Consider the following 13,737-nt stretch of genomic DNA (forward strand, 5'->3'; position numbering starts at 1 on the left):
CACTAAAGGAAAATAAAAACATTAGGTAGTTGAAAAACACTGTCAGACTGAGATAAAATAAAAATTACATTGTGAAAAAACAAATAAATTATATGTACAAAAATAGTCCATCAAATGGCACACGCTCTGACAAAAACTAGAAGAGGCTCTTCAGATGCAAAGAGATCGGAAGAGAGAGATGGCAAGAGGCAAAAAAGGTTTTACACCTTCTGCCTCTTGCCATCTTTTTTTTGATTGGCTCTTGCTGTTTGTCTGCTGGCCTATTTAATCTCTAAAAACACATGGTTTGTGCTGATGATGGTCTTATGACTAAAATGTTCACCTTTCATTCATGTTTTTTTCACATATTGTCACTTTTTGTATATGAAACAAAAATGTATACTTTCTTTTGCATCTCAGAGGCTCTTCTAGGTTTTTTTTGTCAAAGTGCAGGCCTGTTTGCTACACTCACCTGATTCCAGCTCAAACGTTGCTACATTGTTAATATTTGAAATACTTTTAATATTTTATAACTTTTTCAAAGTGGACGAAAAAATGTTAACCTATCCTTTAAGTATGTTGGAGGATGTTTTGACAAACACAATACAGTCATTTTGTCTTTCTTCGACAGTGAACAGTACATAATTTATTACAAGTACACTGTATACAAAACACACGCTCCAAACTTTTGCTACTTAAAAACTAAATAAAATAAAACACTGGCGAAATATTAAAAAATAAATTTAAACGCACACAAAATCAGACTAATCAGCCATGCAGCATTTGCCAACGTAAAATCTCACACTATAATAACCCTACAGTACAGCACACATTGTATCAATTATGACATTTGAATGAGAGTGCTTACTCATGAGGACCTCACTGGAAGTGAATAAATACTTACAACATAAGCAGGCTAAGACAACTGTCACACACTACAAAATAGTATAGACAATATCCAGTTAAGATGAGTATACAAAACTATCAAAAATGTAAAAACAATACATTTAGAGGCAAAGACATTGACCAAGAGAGCTATTGTCCAGGTCCTTTAAAACTGACTCAAATTCACCAAAAGTAAATATGTCTGACAATTGTTCCAGGAGAAAAGGGCAGGAAAAGCTTCTTTGCTCTCGTCCGTCCTAACTCAGGGAGATGTAGAAGCAAGTCTGATCTGGGGAATCAAACCAACAGCCTTCCATTCGCCAGGCAGCATCTCAAGAGAGATGATCTCATAGTTTCAGAACCACAGGCGAGTAGATACTAATCCGGTCCTAATCCTACTGTGACCTTTAAAATCTTGACAGTGACGTTGACAAGGATGCATTTAAGGAACCCAGACATAAAATGAAGCTCACTGGAAAAAAAAAAAAGTTAAGGGTTGGCTGGCTGTAATGGGCCGATATGGTCTGTTTATGTTGCGCCTGTGTAATCATGTTACGACCACCCTGACCTTGCTGCTGGCAGGATTCCAATTTGAGTAGGTAGCCCACAGTGAGAGTGTGTGAGGCGAGAGGCAGGAGCACTGAATGTGAGACTAGTTTTCCGAATGAGGTTGTTGGTGGTGCACTGTCTGAGCCTGAGGGGTCGAGCATTAGCTGTGGTCACAGGGTGTATAGAAAGATTTTGTGTGTGTTTGTGTGCAGAACGGATTGCACATGTGTTTATGTGATCTTGGATGAGCGGTCTGTTCACATGCAATTTACTGTTTGTGTGTGTGTGCAGGTGATGCTGCTGGCTTGTGTTGAGTTTTATCTGAATCTGAGGGTTCAAGCAGTGGTTTGAGATGAATTATGAGTAGGTTTTGTGTGTTTGCGACCACCGTGTACATTTTTATACATGGGTATCGGCACCCGTGGGCAATGTAGTGCGTGCCGTGTGTGCAGTGTTTTCTCTCACTGTGATGGGTGGGAGGTCAGGACATGACCGAACAAGGGAGAGAGAGAGAGAGAGAGAGAGAGAGAGAGAGAGAGAGAGAGAGAGAGAGAGAGAGAGAGAGAGAGAGAGAGAGAGAGAGAGAGAGAGAGAGAGAGAGAGAGAGAGAGAGAGAGAGAGAGAGAGAGAGAGAGAGAGAGAGAGAGAGAGAGAGAGAGAGAGAGAGAGAGAGAGAGAGAGAGAGAGAGAGAGAGAGAGAGAGAGAGAGAGAGAGAGAGAGAGAGAGAGAAACAGTGGGTGAGCTCAGTGAGAAAGCTATGTCGGCCAACACTTTCTAATGAGACCTGGCACCTGCCCTGCAGCAGGGAGGGAGGGAGGAAGGGAGGGAGGGAAAGGGTGACCCAAGAAGGGAGAAATGAAGGAGTGCAGCGAGGTATTCTGTTTGATTATATAATTCAATTTATACCTCTTCAAGTTTCCATAACCACCATGATGATTTTTTAGTTTTCCTGTGAGAAGCATTGTTGAGCGTCTTCATCATCACCATCTGACATCTCCAGAGATGAAGGGCAGTGAAGGAGGGAAGAAGGAAAGGAGAGAAGGAGTTAGTGGTGCAGATGGGGGAAAAAATGGCTCAAGGCCAGAAGTTGATTGAGAGAGAGAGGAGGAGAAAATGAAATGATGAGAAGTATAATGAGAGTGAAGGAGAAAGAGATTGATTAAGAGCAGAAAGAAAAGGAAGATGGAAAAATTAAAATAAAGATGAAAAGATGAATATAAAGATAAAGAGGCATTTTCCTAGAGAGGAAAAGCAAAAAAGGAATGGGATTAAATGACGAAAGTGAGTCAAGTGATGCCAGAAGTGGATGGGGTGTGAATTGGGAAGGAGGAAGGAGGAGCTGCATGACAGGAGCGTGAGAGGAGAGCAAGTTCAGAGTCTTAGTATCAAAACATCTCCCTCTGCCTGCCAGTTACTTCTTTATAATGACTTTTCTCATTCAACCTCTACTCTTATTACCAGGGCTATTCAGCCAGCCTGCCCGCGTGGGTCAAGTGATGTTGACCTGAATCCTAAGTACCTTGTAACATCTCTGGACCCATCTCACAAAGTCATTCATTAAGAAGCCTGCTGAGAGCTCAGGGGTGATGGAGAGCGATTGGATGCCCTCAGCTACATATTCACATACTTCAGTTTAGGAGAAAATACTGTAAGGTATTCAGAAAATATAAGATGCTTGTAGAAAGATGCTACAGCTTGCAGAGTTACTGCAAATCTCTGAGCTGACAGGTGAGCTCTTTCAAGCCAACAGGGTTAAACATCAGTTTGGACATTGATTGTTGGTACAATTGTGTTTTTTCAGCTGCTGAGTGAGCGCTTCTGAGGCAGCATAGTCAGTCAGTAGTAGCGCAGAGATTCATGATGTTGATGCTCAGAAATGTCTTTTGCAGTCCTGAGGGCTGATGCACAGGTAAGTGTAAATTTGCAAAGTGCTGACTGAGAGCAGCTAAAGAGTGTTTGCAGTGTTTGTAGAGTGTTTAATGAATATTGGTATTGCGTGGTTGTGCAGGAGTTGTGGAAAAATCTGTAATGGGTGATGGCAGCGTGAAAACCAGCATGGCTTACCGTTTATTTTGTCATATAAGCCAGATTGCTGTGTAAATGCTTGGCTTAGATAATGACGTAAGGACGTGTCAGGCTACATTACATCCTGTGTATTGCAATTAGCACATCGCTTCTATCACACAAAACCGGCAAAAATTTAAACTGTGAATAAAAGCTCTGAGGATTGTGAGCCAGAATAAGGAATCGGCCATTAACAGGTGTTTATATAAATAAGCTGAGAGAAATATACACTCACTCTACAAAGCAAAAGAGTGGAATAATATCACAGCGTAATGAAGGGGATAATTGTAGTAATGATATGGTGTGTTTGTGCCCATGGAGCTATTTACCTGACTGCATAGAAACACCAGCTTACTTTAATGCAAACAGAATTACAGTGAACACTTAAAGTGCCGTGCAAATGAGGATCATTTTTAACCACTTGTTACATGATGATGTAAACACAAGCAACCATGCAGGCTGTATTTGTATAACTGGAATAAGGTAGTATTATTTTAAAATTCGCGTACAGTAGGCAGCCTTAAAATCCATTGAGAGAGTGAAGATTTGTACACTTGCTCTCCTTTTTTTAGCGACACAAGCCCTCAACCCACCTCTTCCTTCCCTGTCTCCTTCATTAATTACAGTTCCCATTCTCTTCTCTGCCTCCCACCTTTCATCACTCCATCATGGAAAAGAAGTAAAAATTCTCCTCATCCTGACTCCCCCCTCCACACCTTCATCATTTTTACAGTCTCCCTCATTCTTATATCTCGCCTCATTTCCTCCTCTCTCCACTCACATCTGCCCTCCTCGCTTCCACATCCACACCACATCACGTTTCTTTTTTTTTCCACCACTATCTTTCTATCTATCTACCCCTCCGGAATAGCCATCTCTACATCTTTTTTTCTCTCTATTACTCTATTGGTTTACCTCCCAGCTCCCCTCATCTCTCCCTCTTACTTTATCCAATCGTCTCTCTTTTTCTGGAGCACAGTCTCCTCTTTCTCTTTCTGTCAGTGGAATGAAAGATAAAGATCTTTAATTAATCAAGCCACATACTGTTGCCGACACTGCCTTTCTGTCTTATGTCTCTGGCTCTGCTGCTGAAAAAAAAATGACCTTTTCCACCTTTTTTATAATTCATCCTCGCTTTATGAATACAAGAATATATTTTTCCATATTTTGTGAGGTCAGTATGGCTCTGACCTTTGCACACCTGGCTGAACATTTACACATGAAGCAGGGTGAAAGTTTATTTGCATTACTCTGAATTAAAAAAACAGTTGATGTCTTCTGTGACATCTTTTTTTAAGTGAGGTTAATTAGAACCATTTGAAATTAAGCTTCAATCTTAGAGTTTTAATTCACTTGTGCAATTTAATTCTTTCATGTCAGTTAGGCAGTCACCATTAAAAGTATGCTGAATTAGCTTTTAGCAGTTCCTGATTGCAATGTACTCATGGATGTACAGACAGATATCACTGGATTACTTACATACTGACGAAAACTTAAAAACGTAATGAGTCTCAGGCAAGTTCTTAAGTTATAAGGAGAAACTTTTCTATGGTTTCTAAGCAGATGTGTGGATGTTTGTTCACAATGGACCTCTGAGATAATGATATCCTCAGGAAGTGTGAGTCACACTGAATCCAAAAATGTATCATGTCTGTGTGTTCAAATTTGAGTTATAACTCTGAGAAGGAGTGCAATTTTTGACAGTCGAGCGCTAAATGTTTCAAAGTATCTTAATTGCCTCCATGAACTGTGCGTCACAGCACTGTTGCAGCTGCAACTGTTGACCGTGTCAGTATGTGGACCAAATCAGTTGACCAAACTACAATAACTAACTTCCCTTTGTTTTCAGAACACTGGCATTCACATGACCCTCTCACCTCACGCAGCATCTTTACCTCACATCTCTCCTTCCGTACCCCCCCCCACCCTTTCAACTCTCTTCTGCCCTCCTGGGGAGGCTCTCCTCACAGTTTGAAAATGTCTGCTACTAGCTGGACGGAGGAATTGATGGATGCCTGGAAAGCTTCCTGCTTAGCATTGACTGTCTTTCACTTTATTGCACCAGACAAAAATCCAGCTTGAGTTGAAATATTGCCGATTTTTGCCAAATTTGTGGCACCCAGAGGAAACAATGTGTCTCGCTCTGTTGGCCTCCTTCCATCGGATTATACTTGGATGTTTTGAATTTTGGCAAGCTAGGTGTACTCACTGTAAGTTACTCTGAACAAGAGCCTTCATCAGAGGCCTAAAATGTAAATGTCTCTTTTTGTGTGTCTTTCTCTGATTTACAGCTGATGTACAACACCATATTGTTCCTTTCCTTGCCTGTTGGCATCATGATCTCTTAGCCTTTCCCTTCTGTACAACCTCACGCCTACTATTCCTTGTGGCGAGAAAGGAGCTGTCAGCACACACACACGCACATTCACACAGATGTTTACACATTACATCATCACAGACTCACTGTGAGCCATGATTGTCTACTGTAAACAATAAGAGCGAAGAGTGACCTCTTGCAGCATCTCTGTGTCTCACACTATCTCTCTGTAATCCCTCATCTCTCCCTCTCCTCATCTACACCTGGTTCTCCTCACATTCCTCGCCTCCTCTGTTCCTGTCTTGTTCTGCTCTGTTCCCTATAGTTGATTTCTTTGTTTGCACTTTTTTCTTTGCTAATCTGTTTTCTTGTTTTTTCACCCCTCTTTCTTATTTGTTCGCTGTTTTTCTTTTTCTCATTTTGTTGTTTGGTCTCTCCCCTTTTTTCCTTCTTGCTCTCCTTGTTTTATCTCTTTTTTATCTATTTTTTTGTCTACTAAACATACTGTTTTCTCTTCCAACCCTCCATTCCTTTGGACTTCGCTAGTTCACTATTCACCATTGCACCATCCCTCTGTCCTTTCCTTTCCCCTATTCCTTCCTTTCATCTCATGGAGCCTTTTACAAGATCCACTACTGGCTGTATGTTTACCTCTCCAATTAAATTAAATGAATAAAAATTAGTGTTAATTACTCTTCCTTTACTGGCAAGCATGGGAAATGACTTCATGTAACAAGGGCATATTTCACTTGTGTAACAAAAAGCCAAGACACTCAGGCAATGTGTCTAAATGGATAAACACTAATTAAATAGTGTGATTAAAAGCCACTGCAAAGTCAGGAAGATGGTCATGCACAATTTAGCACAGCTCAGCATGCCACTGAATACCAGTTTGACAGGTTTGTTTGCATTTTCTGTGAATGACATTGATATTAATATTTTTATTTGGTTTAACATTGACAGTTTTTTAGTTGCTGAGAAATGTTACAAGTTCCAGAGAAGCTGATCACCAAAGAGAAATTAGTCGTAGTAGATACAAAAAATCTTTGCTTTAATTTGATGCCAGTCTTAGAAAATTATATTAAATTTCATGTAAAGTTGCAACATAAAAGGCAAAAGCCAACCAAACATGCAGTATATATAATAACACATTACCATCATCAATGGCTTTTATTTTACCTGTTGGAATAGTTTGGCCTTCTGTATTTTCTCATTTGTGGTCAAAACAGCATTGGTGGTGTATGCACATCCTAAACATAAATATGAGAGAAGAATTTCACCACAAGTTACGTTTAGTAGCTGTTCTGCAGCATGATCTTCATAAGCAGATGGAGTCTGGTCAGTTGTCATGGAACTGTAGATGTTCAAATTCCCTTTTTCCCCCCTGAGCACTTGGCTCAAAAACTGAAGTTTAAACTTCATTCTTGGCCAGATATTGTAGATTCTACTGATGAAGTTCATGTTATATGATTGAAAGCTCCAGAAAAGCAACTAAATGGACCTTGTGGTGGGTGATGAGTGAGTGAGGTAACCTGCATGAACCCAGGGCTAACATGCTAACTCTGCACAGAAACAGCCATGGTGTAATGTTGGCGCTGACACTGCTAACCACACTGTCAGTTAAATGCCTCACTTACTGTAGAATTACACTACTTAACCGTGTAGACATTAACCTGATATTCAGAAACATTTTAAATGTGTTTAACAAGGGCGAAATCCTCACTCAAACTTTGGGGGGGAGGAGAGAGAGAGAGAGAGAGAGAGAGAGAGAGAGAGAGAGAGAGAGAGAGAGAGAGAGAGAGAGAGAGAGAGAGAGAGAGAGAGAGAGAGAGAGAGAGAGAGAGAGAGAGAGAGAGAGAGAGAGAGAGAGAGAGAGAGAGAGAGAGAGAGAGAGAGAGAGAGAGAGAGAGAGAGAGAGAGAGAGAGAGAGAGACCGTGTCAGTATGTGGACCAAATCAGTTGACCAAACTACAATAACTAACTTCCCTGTAGTGGATGTTTAACAAGGGCGAAATCCTCACTCAAACTTTGGGGGGGAGGAGAGAGAGAGAGAGAGAGAGAGAGAGAGAGAGAGAGAGAGACCGTGTCAGTATGTGGACCAAATCAGTTGACCAAACTACAATAACTAACTTCCCTGTAGTGGATCTTGTAAAAGGCTCCATGAGATGAAAGGAAGGAATAGGGGAAAGGAAAGGACAGAGGGATGGTGCAATGGTGAATAGTGAACTAGCGAAGTCCAAAGGAGAGAGAGAGAGAGAGAGAGAGAGAGAGAGAGAGAGAGAGAGAGAGAGAGAGAGAGAGAATTATCCAGGATCACCAATTTTAGTTATAGTGAAGCAAGTAACCCAAAGAGAGACAGAGACCTCAGGACAACAGCTATATGGAGGATGGCTGCTAGCCAAGTTCTACAAAATTTCTCACCGAGACAAACTCTGAAATAATGAACTGAAACAATGAACTTCAATACAACACGCAACATGTTGCCAACAATATTGTTACTCTGTTGTTTCTTATTACCAGAAGGTGTGTGCGCACATACTGTGTGTGTGTGTGTGTATGTATATATATATATATATATATATATATATATATATATATATATATATATATATATATATATATATATATATATATATATATATATATATATATATATATATATATATATATATATATATATATATATATATATATATATATATATATATATATATGGGGGTGCATGGTGGCAGAGCGGCTAAAGCTCCTGCCTCCCAATAAGGAGATCGTGGGTTCGATCCCGGACCGGACCAACATCACACAATCTCTCTGGGTGGAGTCTGCATGTCCTCCCCGTGTTACTGTGGGTTCTGTGTGTAGGTTAATTGGTAACTCTAAATTGCCCGTATTGAATGAATGTGAGAGTGAATGGTTGTCTGTCCTTGTCTGTGTCTGTGTTAGCCCTGCGACGAGTTGGCCACTGTCCAGGGTGTACCCTGCCTAAGGCCCAAAGTCACTGGGATAGGCTCCAGTCACCCGCGACCCCTAACGGGACTAAGCGGTAGAAAATGGATGGATGGATGGATATATATATATATATATATATATATACACACACAAACACACACACGGTCACGCTGAGTATCTTCTTCTTTTGTTTCTTTTGTGGTATACCACTACACTTAGTACAATGAATGCCGCCGCCATCCAACCAAGTGTAATTAAACACAGAAAAGTATGAGCTTGAACCTGATGATGGATGACAATTTTTTGGGGGGGCACGTGGTGTATAGGAGTAGAATAACCTTAGATCACTTCACCTAGATCTAGAATATTTACCTGACAAGGAAAGAAAAACTTACCCTAACAATGTTCTGACCCATAGAAATGACTGCAAAGAATTGCTTACACTCCTGTAAAAATAAAATACCCAGCCACAGGTACCCAGTACCCATTAAGTACTAAAAAGACAGCTACCTACTGGCAGAGGAGAATTTTTGTTCCTTCAAACCTTGAGTCATTGTCAATCAGTCCTTTTATTTCACCAACAGCTCAACAAAATATATTGGCTGCCACTGTATTAAACAATGAATGTCAAAATGGAGACGTAGGGTATATTAAAAATGTGGACTTCATGTTTAATGCATCAATCTTTGATTAATTATCCCTTCTGAGATTGTGACGTGTTGAAACAGATTTGGCAGCCAGCGACTGCACCACCTCCACTCCTCCTCAGCGAGCTCTGCTTGGAGTTTATGAATAATATGGGAAGAGAAGAAAATAAATTGACTTACACATGGGCAGCAAGTTTATTTATTCATCATATTTATAATGTAAGAATAGAACTTGCTCTCTCTGGTGTCTCCTTTTGTTTTGCCGTCTATCTTTCCTTTCTGCTTCCGTCCATCCCCCTTCTTTCAGCTCTCTCTATCTCTCCCTCTCTGCATGTTTGTCCACTGTCGGTGGTTAAAAAGAATTATTTGAAAGATTAATTGCAACCTACTGTACTGTGGTTACTGTCAGCAGCCCCGCTGGACCATACAGAAAAAGAGAAAGAGAGAGCGAGATAGGAAGTAAATGCAACAAGGGAGCTGTTAACAGGCTGGGATTGAGAGTGAAAAAAGAAAATAAGAGGTGGCCTACGAGACGGGAGATGGAGGGAATTCATGTTGGCGGAGGAAGAGATGTAGAGAGGGAAAGGGAAAGAAAGTGGAAAGGAGTGAGAGACGGGGACAGTGAGGAAGGGAGGGGTTGGGCGAGAGTCAGTGCAGAAAATGGAATTGGAGGCTACTGTTGCGTTACTCTATCTAGATGGGAAAATGAGGATATAGGTGGATTCAACACTGTGTGAGAGAAGCTTAGGCAGTGAGTTATATGCTCCTGTGATGAGTTTGTGGGCGTCTGTGTGCATGTGCTTGCATGTACTTCTTGCATGTGTGTGAGTGTGTGTCCTGGTGAGAATAAGTGCACTATAATTGTGCTTCTCTGGGGAGAGACAGCACTGAGTAGTTCATAGATACAACTTGATGTAGTCACACACTCAGAATCTCAGCATGGACAGTGTGAGCGTGTGAGTAACTAACTTACCTCTCATTATATAGACTAAGCCAATTTCACCTAGGATGGTCTCAAATGAAAAGAGCATGTGTACCATTCATAGAGAACTACTAGTGTATTTATGTAAACCCCAAGGATCAGTCCGTGGACCTGTTCTATTTAACATTTACATGCTTCCAATGGACCACATTATACAAAACAATAACATCAACTACCATAATTATTCAGACGAGACCCACATTTACCTTGTCACCAAGCGACTACAGTCCCATAGATTCTCTCTGCAAGGATATTAAACAAATAAATGACTGGATGTGCCTGACCTTTTTGAGATGATTTTGGCGCAAAAGAAGGAAGTCTGAGAGTTAGCGCTCATCTCGACTCTGTGTCCCTGACCAAAAACCAAGTCCGAAATCTTAGTGTAGTCTTGAACTCAGAGTTAAAAGACATAGCAAGAAACAACCTAATCCATGCTTTCATTTCCATCAAGTTACTGGTTACACTTACACACACATCACACCAGTTCTCAGGTCTCTGCACTGGCTGCACTTGTGTCAGAGACTATAGTTTAAAGTACTGCTGCTTGTCTATAAATCTCTCAATGGCTTAGGACCAAAATATATCTATGACTGTCTTTTACCATATGAACCCTCTCTGCCTCTCAGGTCATCAGGTAGAGGGCAGCTGTTCCCAGAGTGCAAACTAAGTATGGAGAAGCAGCTACCCCGTGCTGTTTATTTATATATACCGCTATACATATGTACATTACTCTGCATTTTACTGCATTTTGCACTTCTGGTTAGATGCTAAACTGCATTTCGTTGTCTAAATAGTGGTGGTACTAAAATATATGTTGTTGCAATTTGCATACTGCTTAACACAGGGCACAACTGTAGCTGTCAATGTCCTCAAGGATCCTCCCAGCATTGCCTCATCAATTACTCTGCTACTCGATACCTACTGGCAGACTCAAGTACAACAGTAAATGAGATTCTTACATAATACAATATTGGCCAATAATGTCTTTGGAAGCTCACTGCGTGCATTAGGTTCGGTGGCCAGCTATTGCAAATCTGCACTTAAAATACAGTACTTACTGCACACAGACTAGAAAAGGCTTTTATAAACACAGCACTAATAAAGTTAATGCAATGTTTCTTATACCATATGTCTCAGTTTTGGCCCACTGAAATCAGTTTTAACATCAGCATCATCATTTAACATCTTCTGGCTGCCAGCTCCTGATCACATCACACATTTTGATCAGCTCAACATATTTCTTCTTGGTATTTTGTCATTAACTGACCAGTAACATAGTAGAACAAAACTGTGCCAGAGGTTATATCAGGAGGGCGAAACCCTAATACTCTTTGATCATAGGTAGATTTTGTTATTCTTATTGCATGATAATAGGAGTGTGGGTATGTACAGGGAATTGACACAGCCGCATGAACACCTGTACAATAGTGTTTTTTCCAAAAAAGATTTTTGTGGAAGTGTTGTTGAGCATCAACACCAGATAAATCACATTTTTACATTTTTGTCCAACTTGTCTAATCAATGTAACACACACAGTTCCTCCTGTAAGATCACTGGTATTGTGTACAGACACAGACCTTACAAATAGCACTGAGCTTTTTGTGAGCAGCTTGGTTGGATCCAATGCTGCAGCAACACTGCCCTCTCTGCCCTCTCTTTGTCCACAGGACAGATACAGGAGGGAAAATGTATTGCTGATCATCATTACATGTTGAAAGTCTTGAGGTTTTCCACACTGGAAGAAGCCTCAGCATATCTAAAAACTTCAGCTCTGCATGGCTTCATCTTTTTCTTCCTACACAATATAAAATGCTAGGAACTGCTAGTTCCTTACTAAGGATTTTTTTACTCTAGTTAATAAAAATTAAATGGTTAATTAATTGTTCATTAGTTGACCTGGTTATTTTTTGATCTGCTCTCCTTTATCATACTTTAGAGATGTAGATAAAACCTATTTTGTCCTTGCAATGTGGCAAACTGATTTCCTAACAAAAAGAAATGTCTAGTTTTAGATATACCTTTTAGTGACGTAAGCAAACCTCAACCACTGTCAACACTTTAAGTGTTGTGTTTCACAGGCCTTCCTCTGCCTTCACATTAAAATGGATTTATTGTGTAGTGCATGATAGTGTTGAATTCATACCAAAAGTAACATTCGCTTTACCACACAACAACAAAGCAGAACAGAAAACAACGGGGCTTCTGCTTTGACTATTTGAGTGACAGCTGACAAATAGTGAAACATAAAGCAATATTATGCACTGTAGATTGCTGTGGTGTTGAAAATTCAGGTGTGGCGGTCTGCTACAACTGATTGAATGTCAGCAATCCAGCACAATGACCATTTAGCAAATACTTTTGTAAGTAGTGTTTGATCTTTATTGAGACTGTGTCAGAGCAGTGTTCATTCAACTCTATTGTTATTTTTTAGGATTTTTTGTACTTTCTGGTTGTTGACCTGTAGTGCATCATATTGGCAGGTGTTATGGACATTTATACATTACTGGCTCAGGGTAGTAGCAGTTATTGCATTAGATTGCATTATATTTCGTGTGTGTGCCGTGGGCTGGTGAAACCACACAGACGGTCAGCAGTTGGTTCATCTTAGCGAGTCATGTTGGTCAATTTATAAAGCTGTTACATTTTGATGCTTCAACCAACCCACACACTGGGCAACCCACCAGGATTCATCCTGCCTCTTCAGTCTGGCCACATGGCATGTGTGTATATGTGTGTGGGAGTTTGTGTCTATTTTCATATCTGTTTGTGTCTTTATTTTCCTCTTTGTTCCTATTTAATTCTATATGGATTTTTTTGTTTGTTCATGATGAATGTGCATGTATTATATTTGTATGTCTCTATCTGCATTTGTGTGCATGCATACAGTATATGTATTTTCATGTCTGTGTGAGCCTGTCTGTGTGTGTTTGTGCCTGTCTGTGTGTGGCCTTTGAAATGTGCAGAGGGGGTTGTCTGTCATTGTGCATCCGTCAGTCTTTCTGTCATGACAATCAGACAGCGAAGCAAAGGAGGGAGGAGTGGGAGAAGAGACGGAGAAAAGGACTGATGAGAACAGGAGGAGAAAGACAGACAGCGAGGCAGGAGAGGAGCTTGAATTAGAGAATTGTTTTGGGCAGACTGTGTGTGTGTATGTGCATGCATGTGCTTTATGTTTAACCTCCTGATCAGCATGACAACAAACACACACTCAGGCACAACTTTCGAGAGTGACACATGCTGGTAGAAGAGTAGTTTACTCATACACACAGTGAAAAGAAGTCCCTACAAAGTTAAAAAAGATCAATTCATTCATTATAGAATGCACCTTAAGACAGGCAGATGCTCAAGTGAGGGCACAAAAATTTGT

The 13,737-nt window shown here is 40.4% G+C and overlaps 1 protein-coding gene and 1 long non-coding RNA gene across 3 annotated transcripts in view; one reads left to right on the forward strand and one right to left on the reverse strand.

Annotated features, from left to right (window-relative positions):
- The window catches only part of cadm4 (cell adhesion molecule 4), a 145,776-nt gene that overhangs the window by 50,795 nt on the left and 81,244 nt on the right, over positions 1-13,737 (forward strand). The gene's annotated exons all lie outside the window — the stretch shown is intronic.
- LOC122881943 overlaps positions 6,276-13,737 on the reverse strand; it is a 34,768-nt gene continuing 27,306 nt past the window's right edge. Inside the window, exon 3 of the long non-coding RNA XR_006379264.1 lies at positions 6,276-7,045. This is a non-coding gene — a long non-coding RNA (uncharacterized LOC122881943). The remainder of the gene's footprint in view (positions 7,046-13,737) is intronic.

The sequence above is a fragment of the Siniperca chuatsi genome, linkage group LG9, assembly GCF_020085105.1.
Source record: "Siniperca chuatsi isolate FFG_IHB_CAS linkage group LG9, ASM2008510v1, whole genome shotgun sequence".
Classification (NCBI taxonomy): domain Eukaryota; kingdom Metazoa; phylum Chordata; class Actinopteri; order Centrarchiformes; family Sinipercidae; genus Siniperca; species Siniperca chuatsi.